This window comes from Manis pentadactyla, chromosome 12 (genome assembly GCF_030020395.1).
Source record: "Manis pentadactyla isolate mManPen7 chromosome 12, mManPen7.hap1, whole genome shotgun sequence".
Taxonomy (NCBI): Eukaryota; Metazoa; Chordata; class Mammalia; order Pholidota; family Manidae; genus Manis; species Manis pentadactyla.
Window position 1 is genome coordinate 22,404,554 of NC_080030.1, and position 16,185 is coordinate 22,420,738.

The 16,185-nt window shown below is 38.3% G+C and overlaps 1 pseudogene; it reads right to left on the reverse strand.

Moving 5' to 3' along the window:
* Window positions 1-2,433: 2,433 nt before the first annotated feature.
* On the reverse strand, window positions 2,434-3,340 carry LOC130679765 (olfactory receptor 5A2-like; annotated as a pseudogene).
* Window positions 3,341-16,185: the final 12,845 nt, after the last annotated feature.

Consider the following 16,185-nt stretch of genomic DNA (forward strand, 5'->3'; position numbering starts at 1 on the left):
TTAGCAGTAAATTAAAGAAGTAAGAAATCTGTACATTAAAAATTGTAAGATTTTGCTGAAAGAAATTGAAGAAGACACAAATGAAAAGTATATCCTGTGTTCATGGATCAGAAGAAACCTAATCACCATAAAAATACCAAAAGCATTATTCACAGAAATAGAATAAATAATCCCTAAATTTGTATAGAACCACAAAAATCCACAAATAGCCAAGTCAATCCTGACAAAAAGAACAAAGCCAGAAGTATTATACTTCCTGGATTCAAACTATACTACAAAGTCACAGTAATAAGAACATATGGTACTGGCACAAAAATAGACATGTAAACAGAAGGCAAATAGGACTATGTTAAACTTAAAACTTCTGCACAGCAAAAGAAACCATGAACTGGGTGGGGATCCAGTTTTTGTTTACATTTTTCATAAGTTTTCATTTACTTGTGTGCCTCAAAGAAATTTAAAGTTGGTCTTTTCTATATTTTCTGAAGTTTAAGCAGGCAGGTAGGATGACATATAGTTGGAGATTTAGAGTACTCTCAATATTAAAAAAATTTTCAGGGCTGCAAATGTCCATACAGAGCCGCCCCTCTGAAGGTTATCAAAATAATATTAAGTTATAGGAAAGAAAATTTGCTGTAGCCTTAGGAGAATCAAAATACAACCATAAATAAGAAATACAAAATAAGGAAAATTACCATAATCAGAAAGAAAAAAGTAAAGGTATTGCAAAAGTCTGCCCTGATTGTAAGAGTGGGTTTCTAGGATTTAAATACCCCAAGGGATTTGATCCTCAGTTGAATTATATAAGAGATTAAATGATAAGGCATGGCACTGGCCACAGGATTGGCTAGAAAATCATTGTGCCAGACCTTACAAATGAGTGGAGTCTTGGTGGATATTGAATGCATGCAGGGCACAAAAGAAGGATTTTGAGATGAGGAGCACAAAAATGAAGTCTTGCTAGAGAGGCAGCTTGAGTGTTAATATAAATAGTACAGAAGATGGTTTCTGTAAGTGGAAAGAACTAAAAACGTCAATGTAGTCTGACCATGTTATGCAGAACCTACAAATAGAGATAAAGATTTAAAGTATTTACACAGATGAAAACACCAAACCACATAAATGTAGCAATGGGTTAGCAGGACATTTGGATGAGGATCCTGATTGGTCACATTTTGCAATATTTCAATGCACAAAAATCTATTCCACATGATATGGAAAATTCACAACATAAGGTAAAATTACACCTGAAAATCAGGCTAACTGCTGATTATTGCAGATAAGTCCCTGTATATCGAGAGGAAGTGACATTTGAACCCTGCAGACAGTGGTGTGTTCCAAACAGTATTATTATAGTCCATGAAAATGAGAAAAGGTCTTGGATGCATTAAAGGTTGAATAGGTTTGAGAAAGTGGCTGAAGGTGAGAACACATATAAATGGGTTTCAGATGATGTAATGCAAATCATGCAAACCTTGACTTGGAGAGTGGCAGGAGTCACTCTAGGATTTTCATATTGTAAGATTATATAAAGATAGATATGTTGGAAAGATAAACTGTTTCTTCATTGGCAAGAATTTGGAGAGCAGAGATACTGGGAAATTGAATCAGAATAGTATTTGAAAGGGTACCAGGGACTGTGAAGACTTTGAACAAGGGCTGCCAGGTGAAATGTTTGAATAGAGTTCCTCCTTTAAGAAAAATGTAAACTTGGAAAACTACTGAATTAAATAAGTATGTTTGACTCCAGAAAGAGGCCATGAAATCCTAGACTAAGAAAGAGGCAGAAAGCACACAATGGATCAATGATATATTTATAAAGATTCAGAACCCGGAGATCCGCTATGTTAAAAAAGACAAATAACAAAGGTGAAACGAGAATGACTTTAGAAAATTTAGCTTAGAAAACTGAGCAGAAGGTGGTACAAATAGCTGAACTAGGAATGATGAAAAAGCTGTTTGATGGTAAAAGAGAGGAATAAGTAATTTTTAGAAATGTGGAAAGTGAAGTATTTTATGGTATATTCTGGTGAATGAGGTCAAGAGTTGGAAATTCAAGAGTAAGACTCATTACATGGAGAGGATGATAAACACTAGAGAGATATATAAAAGCTCAGGAGATACATGAATTCCTTCAGATGTACTAAATAGAAAAATAATTCAGTAAACAAGGTTCTTATGGAAAACACTGGAAAAATACAAAAATTAATGTGGTGTTGAGTTATGAGACCAGCAAAGCTGGTAAGAAGCACATATTTGGTGAAAGAGGTGAGCTACAAATTTGTGTCAGTGTGGGCAGATGTGTTCTCATTGGCCAGATCACCAGTAGAAAACACCAGGGGAGGGAAAAGGAAAATGAGGTGTTAGGTGATATTTGCCTTCAATAACCCATCAAGAACTTTTAAATATCTACAAATTGTAGCTTTTGAGGGCTTAGTTCTTTCTTCCACAATACAGTTTCTGTAGGGTGACCTTCATATCTTTGCCTGAGACAATAGATAATATGATTCAATGTAGGTGTGAGAATGGAATAAAAAATAGATGCCACGTGAACCTGGGATGGGGAGTAATGGGAAGCAGGCCTCAAGTACATGAAGCTCCCGGTTCCGTAGAACAGAACAACTGTGGTCAGGTGAGAGGAGCAGGTGGAGAAGGCCTTCCACCTGCCATCCACAGAGGAGATCCGGGCTATGGTGGAGATAATCTGGAGGGCGAAGGAGCTCATGACAATGCAGCTGCTCACAGCAAAGCCCACTTCCTCACTGAGGTGGTAATCGGTGCAGGAGAGTCTCATGATGGGAGGGATGTCACGGAAGAAATGCTCAATGACGTTGGGCCCACAGAAGGGCAGCGAGAATGTGTTGAGGGTGTGGAAGGCTGAGTACATGGCCCCACTCAGCCAGGCCACTGCAACCAGTTCAGAACAGAGTTTCTGGGTCATCAGGGCCCCATAGACCAGGGGCTGGTAGATGACTGTGCAGCGGTCATAGGCCATGGCTGTGAGCAGAAAACACTCGGTAGAAGCCAGTGCAATAAACACGTAAACCTGAGCTACACACTCCAGGTAGGAAATGACCCCAGACCCCCTGAAGGAGGTAACCAGAGCCTTGGGGATGGTGACTGAGGTGTAGCACATGTCCAGAAAAGACAGGTTCTTCAGGAAGAAGTACATGGGTGAGTGGAGGTGGCTTTCCCTAATCACAGCTGTGATGATGGAGATGTTCCCCAGGAGGCCGAACAGGTAGACAAACGAGAAGAAGAAGGTGACCACGGATCTCAACTCAGGGGCCTCTGCAAAGCCTCTCAGGATGAACTGAGTCACTCTTGTGTGATTGACCATCTCTCGCTCTCCGTGAAGGTGTATTTAGATGTGGCTGCATTGAGCTAAGTGAGGAAACAACCAGGAAACCGAATTGACACTTGGCAATGCGAGTCCATTTTGTCCACAGAGGTCCATTTGACATCGTAGAAAAATCAAACACATTAAGCAGCTTATTTAAATGACAGTATTCCAATGAGTCATGTAAATATACTGATGAATAAATTTGAATTTTCCCTAAAGGTCTACCTAGTCAGTTTTCTAGATAACAACATTTTACAGAAAATAGAGGTTAAAAGAGGAAAGACAACTGCCGAAGTTTTCTTCCTCTTTTTTTCTACCCCTATCACCTTCTTTCAGGAATATTTACTGGGCGTCCTCCTCTGAACTTCCCTAAAATATTGATTTTCTTGATGTATCTTTCTTAGATCAATTGAAAACTACTTTTTCTGAAACCAAGGGGCAAAAAATGTCCTCTTGAATGAATACATTTAATTGAAAATATGTAAATTCTAAGCTTATATACCTAATTTCTTCCTGTCTAATGTAGAGTACACCAAAGTGTCCAAAACACAATTTTTAATCTTTCCCTTGAAATACTGGTTTTCTACTTCCTGTATGGTTGTATCAGCTAAGGACAGGAGTATCATCTTTAAGTTCTCACTTCAGGCCATGCCTTCTAGGTGGCCATGTCCATATATTTCCACCCATTCAGCATTTCCTAAGAGTGTCATGTACTGAATATCATCACCCCATCTGCACCAATATAGTGGATTTTTAGGAGATTCACGACGTCCATACTCACTTTTTTCCATCCAGTTTTCTAGCTGTAGCCACACTTGCTCCTCTCAGTTACATAGCTGTATGTACTACAGCTTGTTAAAGTTAGTCCAATGAGCTCTACTACTTAAGGATAAATTTTACACCCAGTATCGCAGTTCAGAAGTCCTAAATACTTCTCTTCGTTCATACTGAAATATTTACATTTCTCTAAAGGATACCACATTGTTTAATGATTCCCTACCTTTATTCATAGCATTCTTTCTTTCCTTCTGCACTATTTTTATTAATTAATGTAGCTATTCGTATATTAAAAGTGTTCTCCACATAAACTTGAACATTTATTCATCATTTTGTAGTTAAATCCCAGCAACTAGAGAACTTGATTATGCTTATTTACTTTCCTATCTATTTTTTCCCTTTCTGTGTGTAGATGTGTTCTTTGTGGGCAGGAACGATGCTTTAATTTTTCTCTACATGCAGTCACTATCAGGGCCGAACACATAGTATATACTCAGAAGTGAATAAATGGATGAGTCAAACAGAAAATGAGCCACAGTGAAGTTTTCTTTCAGATATTAGCCATTTAGGCATGGGTTTGGCAGAAAGAGCAGAACTTCCAGTTGTAGGAATGCTCAAGCTACTACATATCATCAGCCATCATTACCCTAATGTTCATTAGTATCATACTACGTAATGCACTGAAAACATTTATTAGACATCACCACATCCGATGAAATTTAGCTTCTGCTCTGAAACCCTCTTTCATCGAATTATCCACAGCTCAGGGAAGAGAAAATATAGCAGATTTGGAGAGCCAAACCATCACATTCTTATCTTTAATTCTCAAAGCCTCTATCTACACTCATGGTTAATAAAAAGTGGAAAGACTATAATTTGACTGGCACTCTCCTTTCCAAGCTCTGAGCTAATGTGATGGGGAAGCAGAAGCCCCGGCATGGAGGACAATGAAGAGGACTGGATGCAGGCACAGGTGCTGCACAGTAAGCCCCTGGGCCGCTGTAGGGGCAGTGCTGGGATCCTCCAGAGAACAGGTGAGTGTGTGGTGTGCAGGTCAAGGTATGTAAGGGTTGAAGGAAGCTTACTACGTGCTGCGCTTGTTGTGGGGCAGAAGGGGTTTGGGGTCTTTTCCCAGCTCGGATTCCTGGTACAGCCTGCCAGGGACGTCTCCTGTCAGTGGGAAGCAGGCACTGCATGGGGAAGAGTGGGCATTGAGGTCTGGTGAGACCCCGAGTTTCATGTAGTTCTGAAAATATCGCAGAACAGTCAACACAATCACGTTCCCACAGAGAAAGAAAAGGCTGAATTTGAGAAAGAGCCTCCACACAGAAGAGAATAGACTCCTGGGGGATCACGGATGCCCAGTGGCCATCAGGATGTATGTTGTGGTGAGAGCCAGACCCAGGGGGACTGTGGCCACTGGTTCCTACTTGGAAGACTGAGACACGGTGATCAGGCAACTTCACAGAAGCCAGCAGAGGATGGTGGTGGGCTTCCCAGTCCTGCCTCTCCCTTTGCCTTCCTGCATCTGCCCCTCTGCAGCAAGACAGGACACACCTGTGGACCCAAGTTCTGGAAGGGGCAAGTGTCAAATCCTGTGTGGCTTCAATCCACATTTAAAAAACTGATGAAAATGGTCCTTGCCAAGAGCTCCTGGAAGCGGCTAGAATACAGTTTCTCTCATCAGGAGAGACTGAAGTTCAAGGCAGTTTATCCAATTGTATTTAAAAACAAAAGCTATGTTTATGAACTTTTTGCATTTCTGGCTTGTGAAAATATAGTTTCTAAGAGATGAATCATTACTCGAAGAAACAATGGGGTCCCATTTAAAGTCAGGAATAAATAATGTTCATTACTATCATTCAAATCTACTCTTATCAATGCCCTGGAAATTAGATAAAATACATAAATACAGAAATAGACTATTCTCATTTCTAAAATTCAAAAAATCTATAAACTATTAATGTGTGTTGTGTTTTATAAAATACTTAACCAAAAAGGTATAGCTATCCCAAATATTAAAGTATTCAAGTCTTTGATGTCAAATCTATAACTTGTACTAGTAAAAGCACCAAAAATACGTTTGAAACCTTCTAATAAGAAAATTGCACACCTTTGCTGGGAGATTTCAAGGATCCTTTTAAAGAAGATGTGAATAAATTTGGGCTCATGTCATCTGTCCTGAAAGAAGATAATTATTTTCAAGCTATAATCTATTCTCTAATTACCCTAAAGTATCAACACAGTGACAATAAATATCTCTAACAAACTTTATATATTGAAAAAAATAATTATGAAACTTGTCTGGAAGAATGTGGACATAAAACCAAATGTATTGCAATATTGATACAATGGTTCTAACACATAAATAAACAGATGAGGTGATTCTAAAATAATTCACAAACTATAAAGAAATGATACATTAATAATAACAAAAACTAAAAGCCAGTGGGTAAACTATTATTAATTTGCTGTTGTACTAATTTGAATTAGTGTAAAAGTTCAAGTTAAATCTTTGCTTCTCTATGTTAAGTGGATTAAATATTTACACAAAATAAATGGTATTAAAACATATAGGATATATTTAATTGATCTCAGAGTGGGTAATTGCAATCCACACATAATGAAAGATCACATAGGAGAAAAAATCAGGTTATTTAGAATTTAAAATACTGAAATAACAGTAGCCATCAAAAATGATTAAAATCAATGACTAAATTGACATCAATGAAAAATCAATGAAAAATTAACATCCTCAAAAATAAACCCCTGAAGACAAAATACATTTAGTATGCATATATTTAATATATGTAATACATGTAATACATTCCATGTAGTTATATTTAACATAGCTAACAACATATATTCAATAAAGTTGCTGAATAAAAGGCAATCAGACAGCTCACTAAAAAATTAGAAATAGCAAGTGGGTATGTGAAAAAATCAGTTCAACTTCACTCCAGATCAAACACTTGGAAAAAAAGGAGTTGACAGATTGGTTTTCACAATATTTTAATTAGTGGGTTTTAATGTGCAGCCTGGTTACTGGAAGGATTTTCCGGTTATGTTGAGGGCACCTCTGTGCAGATCCTGCAGTCCCAACACTGTCAAAAGGGCAGGGGAAAGACACTGAGTCAGGAAGGTGAGCAAAGGCCCCTGGAGAGAAGAAACGGAGGTCGCCCTCACCCGTCCCCAGGAGCTGAGCCTGAGACCTGCGTTCTGAGAGCTGGTGGAATTCTTCACCACAGAAAGAAACACTCTGACCAAATTTCCTGCTGTGGCCTAGGACAGTGGTTGATTATGCATGAATTTTCAGATTTTTCTCCCACTTCATTTATCTTCACCTTTGGTGGGATATCTCCCACCACATCTCCCCCAAATTTTACTGGATTTCCCAGAGTATGTGGTTTTAAAAGGCATGTTTTGATTATTCTATATTTACTGTCTATGAGTATGCAATTTTGGGCCCTAGAGACTGTATAAAGAAGGGCTAGCATTATACTAAAAAAAAAAGTATATATATAATTATGATTTTTACCTCAAAGAGCCTCTTCTAGTCACCCAAAGACATCGAATCTCCTATGCTTATGTTCTGAATTTCATTCTTAAGAGTCTAACCCCTGACTGGCATCCCCTCTAAAATCTGAACTCATTCACCTCCTTTCCCGTCGATTCTAACTGTATCTTGTGTGTCCCACAAACACTCACACTGCTCCGCTTACCACAGTGCTTTCCTGTCATCGGGCTTGTGTGGGAATCCCGGGCATGGTGACAGTGGCCAGCTGGGGGAGAAGACACGCCCCGAGGCCTTTTGCACAACCCCAGGGGCCAACGCCACGCAAGGGCTGTGTGCGCTCGGGGACAGCGAATTCCAGGGCTGGGGGCTCGTGTAATGCAGGAGTTGGGGCTCTTTTGCCTCAGTCAAAATTTTACATGGTAGTCTAAATGATCTGCTTTGCATTGATGATTTGAATAATTTATTTGTAAGCACATATTGATAACATGCTAATATATCTGACCTTGTATTACAGATTTTTATTTCAAAGATCAGTGGCTATGCCTTCTGGTGAACACTGTGTTACTTGGAAACCTGTCATCTCAACTGCAAATGCTGCTTAGTTTGGTGAATGTGCAGAGAGAAGCAGCAAACAATGTCCGCAGGGCAGGGCAAGGGGCCCGGCCCGTAATTCAAGATCACAGGCCCTTTGCGGCAACATGGATGGACTGAGAGGGCATTATGAAAACAGAAATAAGTCAGACAGAGAATGACACATATACTATGATTTCACTTGTATGTGGGATCTGAAAAAAACATGAAGAAAATGGAAATAGACTCAGAAACACAGAAAACAATCTGAGGGGTGTCATGAGGGAGGGGGAGGGAGGAATGGGCAAAGTAGGTGAGGGAGATAACAAAGGACAAATTTTCAGCCATGAAATGAATAAGTCACAGGCATGAAAAGTACAGCATAGGGAATATAGTCAGTAAGACAGTCATACCTCTGTATGCTGAAGGTGGGAACTACACATACCATGGTGAGTGTTTTGTAATGTTTATAGTTGACTCAGTATGCTACAGACCTGAACCAATATGATATTGTATATCAACTACTCTTCAGTAAAAAAGGAAAAAACGCCTTTCTACCTCAAGGTAAAGAAAAAAAATCAAAATCAAAGTAGGAGAGTCATTTCTTTCTGAGTCTAAAATGAATGCCCACTTCTAAATAGGGTATTAGCCAATGACAGAAACATCTTCTAAGAGCAGAATGTAACTTCTATGTGTGCATGACACATACTTCCCAAAAGGTCAACAGTAGAATCATTAACATTTAAACTTGGATGTATGCATGATTTCCAAAAAAGGCAGGGTGCCGCTTCCTTATGCATAAGCAAACAAAATCACACACACACATACACACACAATTATGTGAGTGTCAGTTTGGGTCAATAGGAAGTGCAGAGCTCAGTCTTGTGGCCCCAAGCGTCTTTGTGCACCTTGCTTCGGGGGTATTCTAGGAATTGAGGACGCCCAAGAATATGGCCCTGAGCACAGACAGACTCCCCATGGAGGCAGGATTCCTGGGCCAAGCCGTGGCTGTCTGGCCTGAATTCTTACTTGACAAATGACCCGATCTTTGATAACCTAGATCCTCCTGTTCAGACTGTCTATGTTTATTTCGGCCTTGGTTCCCACTTCAGGATTATATTCCGCTGACAGACACACTCAGTTTTTCTGTTTCACTCTTTCTTCTTAAATATCCTCACAAGGCTTATACCCTGATCACAGGCTTCAGAGGAGGGCAGTCTCTGAATTATCACTCTGTGGCTCACAGCCAGTCAATTAAGGACTCCAGGCTGTAGTTCTCTAATACTTAATAATGCTAGTAAGTCCCTGTTTAGAAGAAGTTCTATCAAGACTTCATGGGCAGTATTCTGAAAGCAGCGGAGGCATTACGCATGGTCAGTCAGTTTGACCAATTGCTTTCTATTTTCTCTGCCCATTTTGAGTTTTCTGAAGACAGACTCAGATCTTGTTGCTCCAGAAAAAGCAGTTTGAGTTGTGTGGCAAGAAAGTTCATCAAAAGGAAGCAGATTAACTCAAACTTCTTGAGACTCAGAAAGCTAAAACATTATCATTTATAGATAAAATTAAGAAGAAACTGATCGTGGTGTATTGCTGATTCATCATTTTCATCTTTGCTAGGGAAAATAAAGATGAATCTCAGTTCCAAAAAACATTTTGTGATATCAATATTCAGAGAAATACTTTGGAAATATTTGAATAGTTGTAGAACTAGGAATTTGCAATGATTCCTGTTCCTGTACACCAGTAAGATTGTTAAGCAAGAAGTAGAACTTTTTTTCATGTCTTTCTATATGCAAAGAGGCAGTGGTGAAATTAAATTCACTGTACTTGTGATGTGGAAATACTCAACCTATTTTATTAATCTTTACTTTCTAGCCCTTCAACATTCCTTAAAATAAAAGAGAGATTATAACATAATAGATAGATAATACAAAATTTTGTAGAAATGAGTTATCTCTATTCAGGACTCACCTGGTGGACCACAGTTTACGTCGAAGGTTGTCTGGATGGTCATTTGGAGTGCAGCACCTCCTCAGCCACAAGGACCAGCATGTCCTAGGGAGTGAGGTGCTGGGGTGTGGATGAGCCAGCGGATCAGCTTGCATATCTATTTAATAATGTGTGATGTGATAAATGGCCGTCCACCTGGGGGGATGAAGTAATGTGCTTTAGCTCTCTAGGAAGGCTGCCCTGGGAATGTTTTTGGTCCCTCTTACTGGAGAGTTTTATTTCCAGGTATAATTGACTAAGACTTTGCAGGATCCTGCTGTTGAGTTCCTTCAGAGAACTTGATGAGAATTTCCTGAGGGGACATGAAAGTCTCAATTAGTGGGAAAGTAAAAATAATATCCACAGAATAGGCTTATAATACAGGAGACTTACACGATGGAAGAATAAGAATTCATACAGGAGAGTGAAGGGTGACAGATTTTAGAAGCAACTGTTCTTGGAAGATTATCAGGGAGTTTGGACAATATACATAAAAATTGATACTATCCATGTACCATCTATCTATTTATTACCAGTATGTCCATCTATCTACCATCAATCTCTCTGCCATTTATCTATTCCAGTGTGTTAATTATTTTCATCTTCATTTAATCTGCTACAAAATCTGTTTCTTGAGTTTTATTAAGAAAAATTTTGTGGAAATACAAATACAAAAAGAAGACTTCACAAATCAGAAGCCTAAAGTTCTATGAAGTTTCACTATATAAATACAATCGTGTAACCAAAACTCTGATTAAGGAAAGGAACATGAGCTGCATCTTAGGAATCCCTCCCCCCTCAGTCCTGTCACTAGGTCTCCAAGAGTGACCACTTTCTTGTATTTATAATCATGGTCCTTATTTATGGATATGTCATCCTTTGCCTCTGACTTATTTGATGTATATTTTGTGTGTGATAGTCAAGCAATGTGTATTTGCAATATGTGCTTTTTTATAGAAGTCCAGTCCAGAGTCTTGTTATTTACTACTAGGAGTATTTTATTGCAAAGACAAATATTCATCCACTGTACTGTTCAGGGTCAATTGCAGTTTCCAGTTTTGAGGCTATGTTCTTAGAACATTTTTGCACATCTTTTTTACTGAACATACGTGCATTATGGTGGGATATATAACAAAGAGTGGAATTAATTGGTCATGTGATATACACATGCTCAATTTTGGTAAATGGTGTTTATATATTTTTTCCTCAAGGTGGTTGGTGATAATAAGGAAGCAGTCATGTGTTTAGTTCATACAAAGATGTTTGGATTTCAAAGTAAAAGTATGCAGCAATGTCCCCAAATATAAACATCTGGGCATCAAAAAAAATAGTGATTGTTTATGGAGACAAGTTGTAGAGATTTTGCAAGTGTGAGCTTGAAGAGATGCTCAAATAAAAATGGCAGAATTATTTCTAAGGTACATCTTACCTACCTATAGGAATCAAGTGACTGCTGTTTAATTTCTCTCAAAAACATTTTTTTGTACAAATGACTTTTGATTAACTGATCTTCCAAACCCTTGCCAAGGAATAGATATGTGGAATATTAGATCAGTTTATGTTGAAAGCACAACAGAGAAGCTTAAATCTGCTGAAATCTCAGTTCATGGGAATATTTTAAATTAACATTTAGGCAAATATGAGGCTTCTACCTACCCTGGTATAGAATGAACCTGGGGGTGCAGGATAAATTGACCTTGGATTCACCCAACTTCATCATCAAAGGTCAGGAATATGCTTAAATTTATTTTCTAGTTGACGATCTCCTATTTGATGTTCAGGAAGCCACTGGGACATTTTCAAAACTCAATTGTCAAGAGGTAACTAAAAAAATCAGAGAGCAGAACAATGTTCTAATGATGACCCTGCCGAGAAGTCATAACCCTACGAGAACGGAGAGACGGGAGGCAGGGTGAGGGTCGGGCTACTCTGCTCTCCTGCTGCCTCCACCTGTCCCCATGGTGCTGTGTTTCTGCATTCTTCAGTCAGTAATGAGCTTTAAAAATCGTAAAAAGCAAGCCAAAATGACCAATTAACTTGGAGCAATTAAAATGGTTCTTTTCTGGCTTTACTGACATGTAATATTGGTTAAAGGGTACAACATGATGATTAGACACACGTATGTATTTCAGTATGATTATCGAGTAACATTAGCTAACACCTTTATCACATGACATAATTACCTGCTTTGTGTGTGGTGAGAACCTTTAATATCTCACATAGCAACGTTCAAGTATATGGGCAATAGTATTAGCTGCAGTTACTTGATGTGCAGTAGACATCTCTCCATGCAGTATTATCTCACGAGCCCACCCACACACAGAAGCAGTGGATGTCCGCCTCACCTCCCTTCTCCTCCTCTTGTTAGGATGCAGATAGAAATGTATGTTAGGGAGGACATTTGGGCACTGAACTCCCTAATTCTTATAAATCTGAGGTTGTTTAAGGTGCTACAAGTTAAAGTGCTAGAATTTGGTCTGTCTCTCAGAGTGTAATGTGTGTTTATTCTCTTAAAAGAGGTTTACCTTAAGTTTTGAAAGAGTAACGCTATGGAAAGCACACTTTTCATTGAGATATAATGGACATATAACATTATATTCATTTCAACTGTTTGGCATAATGGCTCAAAATTTGTGTATTTTGCAAAATGATCACAGTATATCTTAACATCCATTATCACACGTAGTGGCAACTATTTTCTTGTTTTGAGAACTTTTAATATCTACTTTCTTAGCAACTCTCTAACACACAGCACAGTATTAACTATAGTCCCCATGCTATACATCACATCACCAGGACTCATATTTTACAAATGCGAGTTCGTACCCTTTAACCACCTTCATCTATTTCACCCACTCCCCCATCCCCCACCTATGGCAAATACTAATCTGTTCTTCTTATCTATATTTTTGTGTGTTTTTTGCATTTTGTTTGTTTTGTATTTGACATGCATGTGAGATAATATAATATTTGTCATTCACTATCTGAGTAATTTAACAAAATGCCTTCATTGTTTTTTCCAAATGATATGATTTCTTCCTTTTTATGGCTATATAATATTGATTGTATATACTATAAATATTTATATTATTGAGTGTGTACATACCACATTGTCTTAATCCTTTCATATATCAAAGGGCGCTTGGCTATTGTAAATAAAGTTACTGTAAATAAGGCCACAATGAATATGAGAGCGCTCATATCTTCTCAAGTTAGTGTTTTCATTTCCTTTGGATAAATGGCCTTAAGTCAAACTACTGGAATAGCATGGTTGTTCTATTTTTTGAGGATTCTCCATATGTTTTATTTTTTGAAGAATCTCCACACTGTTTTGTATAGTTGTTGCTCCATATTACCTTCTTACCCACAGTGCACAAGGGATCCCTTTTCTCCACATCCTCATAGACACTTGTTATGTCTTATCTTTTTGTTCAGACGTTTTTGTTTGTGCCTTTCTCACAGGTGTGAGGTGATATCTCATTATAGTTTGGATTTGCATTTCCCTAATGATTAGTGGTGTGGAGCATCTTCTCATGTGCCTACAGCTATTTATCTTGACACTGACGTGCATTTCCAGAAAGCACTGCGTACTCTGCTGCCTTGTTATTTGTAGTAGAGTCCTCAGACTAGCATCAGCGGTGTCAACTGTGGCTTTAATATGATTTATTTATTTTATTGAAATATAGTTGATATACAATATTATATTGGTTTCAGGTGTACAACACAGTGATCAACAATTTTATACATTACTAACTGCACATCATAAGTGGTTTCCATCTAGCACCATATGAAGAAATTACAATATTTTTGAATATATCCCCTATGCTGTACTTTCATCCCCATGACTAATTTATTTTGTAAGTGGGTGTTTGTGCTCTTTGTCTCCTACACCCTTTTTGCCCAGACCCTGATCTCCTTGCCCCATGGTAGCCACCAGTCTGTTCTCTGTGTTTATGAATCTTTTACTGTTCTGTTTGTTTGTGCCTTACACCAGTCATAATGGCTATTATTTAAAAAAAGGAAGAAGTGTTGTTGAGGATGTGGAGAAAAGGGAACCCTCCTACACTGTTGAGAATATGAATTGGTAGTGTCACTGTGGAAAACAGTATGGACAGTCTTCAAAAAACTAAAAATAGAAATAACACATGACCTATTAATCCCACTTCTCAAAATTTACCCAAAGTAAACAAATTCTCTGATTCAAAAATTTACAAGCACTCCTACGTTTATTGCCCCATTATTTATACTGGCCCAGATATGGAAGCAACCAAAGTGTCCATCAAAAGATGAATGGATAGAGATGATATGGTACACATACACAATGGAATATCACTTAGCCTTAAAAAAAAAAAGATCTTGCCATTTGCAGCAACAGTGATGAACCTAGAGGGTATTATGCTAAGTGAAATAGGTCAGAAATACATTATGATTTCACTTACATGTGGAATCTATAAAACAAAACAATAAACAGTCAACTTTGGCTTTTAGAAAAGCAAAATCTCTTGATACACTAAACCAAATCCACATCTGCACAAGCTCCCCAGGATCATCAGCACACTAAAGTCTGCTACTTTTCCATCTGTGGGAATACAGAGTGTGCAATTATTAGGAATATCTAACCAAAAGCAGCAATCTAACATGGCAAACACGTGCCTCCCTTGAGCTATCACACTGGGAACTGTGCTGATCGGTCCCAAGGGGCCTATTAGCTGCAAGAGAGCTCTGCATATTCTTAAGGAGTGTATAACTCAAGTGTATTACTCTAACCTGAGACGGTGCCCCGGGGACATCTGAACAAATATGCAAAAGTCCACCTTCCTCCCATAGCTTCCTTCCTGAGCTGCTCAAGATAAGGCCAATCTTACCAACACTTGATTTCTATCAATCCATTGTCATCTTACCTTACACAGTGTGGGAGTTCCCTCACATGGACAGTAAGTCTCTCCTGAATCTCATGCCTTCTTTCTTGAATCCAAGTTAAACTCTTACCTTAAGGTATAATAAGCTCTCAATTACTGTGCACAGCTCCAATTTTGAGAGTTAGGTAATAGTTATACATAAAACTGAAATGAATAGCTTCATAATTAGCATGTGCCAATATCTTAAAATCAATGAAAGGAATACATGATGACTTGATACCAAGCTGTCAAAGTTTTGCTAATTTAACTTGCTTTTAAAACAAACTAGTGATACTAATCAGCTCAACAAGTTTAGAACATTTATTTATTGTTAGAAACTGTGCAACCTACGAGAAAAATAAAATAAAATGCAATTTTAATCCTAAAAGTTTATAGTATGAGTGGAAGTAGAGATGGTTCAGGTGGATATTATCTTCCACGCAAATCAGATATGTGGAATTATGTCATGCAAAGTACCAGCAAATGATGATTTTAATCAACAAAAACAGTAATTCCTTCCTTCACCTGAGGAAGCTTAGAAATAAATCAACAATCAAACTTCCTTAAATTTTAAGGCCAGTACAAATGGTTCTGAATTGATGGACAGATGTGTAAATTACATGTCCACAGTCTCTGGCATCAGAAATGATAACTAAGGAGGATTGGACCCCAAAAAGACTTTCAAGTATATGCACCACTGTGGGTACAATTGCAATATTTCCAGAATCTCTCACCTGGCTTTAGTGCAACTTCATACTGTAGGTGTTTCCAGGGGTGGTGGAGAGGAGCAGTCCATCTCCATATGAACAGGTAACTACAAGGGCTAGTGAGGGCTTCTGGACCTGAGAGCTTGGGTGGGGGTTTTTTCTTCTGCAGCCGGGTCACGAGAGACTTGGGGGAACAGAAGTGGACGACTGCTTGTAAGAAATAAACTTTATTTCTCCCTTTAACCGGTTTTGGTTTCAAAGGTATTTGCCTGGGATTTTCTCCCTGGAATTACAACCATTCTGACTTTTTATAAAGGGTTCTGCCTGAAGCAAAAAAAACAAAAAAAACAAAAATTGAAAACTGCTTCTAGGAAGGAGTCAGCA